The following is a 1,664-nucleotide window of genomic DNA, read 5'->3' as shown; positions in this document are numbered from 1 at the left end:
GATGCAGTCCACGAAAGCTTATGCTCTAATAAATTTGTTAGTCTCTAAGGTGCCACAAGTACTCCTGTTCTTCTTTTTGCGGAGACAGACTAACACGGCTGCTACATTGAATACAGTGGAAGCTTTACCATGGGAAATATCTAATTTTAAAAAACAAGCAGTATTTACTCAGGCTCTGCATAACTTTAATTGACTGGTTTTCCTGCAGCCAGTCCTTGATCTATTTCTTTATATAGGATTCTTAAATATTTATAAAAGTTACTCAGATTTAAAAATCAGAAAAAACAGGAGGAAAAGATTTAGTTGACTGAATGTTTGATATCATAGTTTTGCTGTGGTATTTTTCATTTCATTGTACCTCTCCTCCACTTGTTTCCAACCTCAAGTGGACAGGTTTTCCTTCAGTTTTCAGGAGTATCTAGCTGGGCCACACCCTTCCATATTGCTTCTATGGCAAAGGCAAAGGAGACTTCTTTTCCCTAGAAGCACATGTTGGGCATTGTTATCTCCTATACAAAAGTATGGGGGAGGGCACACCAAGTATCAGGTCACTACTCTGTGACTGTGAACTGATGAGTTAGAGCAGCTAAGGGGGTCCAAAAGTAGGAAAAGTCCCAAAGGCAGTTTAGATTAACCAACCACAGTTACTTTGCACCCTAATATGCTTCTTTCCACCCTGACAATCACCCTGTATGGGTGTGGTTGGCACCCCTAGTCCCCACTGTGAGAATTCTCATCTGTTCAGTTAGAGCCAGATTCCAGCTCAGTTGTGCTGCATAAACAACTCAGGAGTCAGATTGGGTGGAAAAATCTGGCTTTTTATCTTCAGAGGAGCAGACAATTTGCTGACTATCATTCTCTCCATTCATGAACTGTGTGACCCTCTCTAGTTTTCTGCACTGGCTTGATAATGGTCTAGGAATGAGAATCCCCAGAGCACACTATGTTACAGGCAAGTCTGTCCCTTTAGCGCAGTGCAGTATAGAGAGAGTCTAAAACATGGAGGAATACAAATACCAATACATGAATTTAGGGCCAAATCCTTGTCCCCTTTCTGCAGGAAAGAAACAAGCCATCCCCTGAATTGCGGATGGCAAAGGAAATATTTTGTGGAGAGGAACAGCTTCCCTTAAAGGCAACTTCAAGAAAGATGTAAGGCAAAGGGCATTGAGTGAGAGGGGCTGTAAAAAACCAAACCAAACCAAAACCGAAATGACTTTATGCTTTAAGATCAAATGCAACATCTCCTTGGTGCCTAAGGGTGAGAGATGGTTTTGCCAAAATTTATAAGAACGTGCAGCTATGACCCTCCTAAAAAGTGACCTCTCAATACTTTGTAGATATCAACTCTATATACAAATAACTTCTTATTCGATCCGATCAGTCAATTCTGCTATCAAGTTCTGAGCACGCAGAGCTCCATGTTCACTAACAACCCATATAGTAAAAGAAACCCAAAATATTGATGAGTAAACTTAAATTTATCAATTTGAAGTCATCTGCTTGCAATCATCATGCAAGAGGTAAAATTTGTCTTTTGTTTTTGTTGTGAATTATTAACCAAATTCTAGTTTAGACATCTAAGCCATTTAATTCAAAATGAAGTGTCCCCTAATAAAACAGTTGTTCACACTCTAGAAATACAACAAAACTGCATGAGATTG

This window comes from Trachemys scripta, chromosome 8 (genome assembly GCF_013100865.1).
Source record: "Trachemys scripta elegans isolate TJP31775 chromosome 8, CAS_Tse_1.0, whole genome shotgun sequence".
Taxonomy (NCBI): Eukaryota; Metazoa; Chordata; order Testudines; family Emydidae; genus Trachemys; species Trachemys scripta.
The sequence above is the reverse complement of the archived record's forward strand: the minus strand, read 5'-3'. Positions refer to the sequence as shown.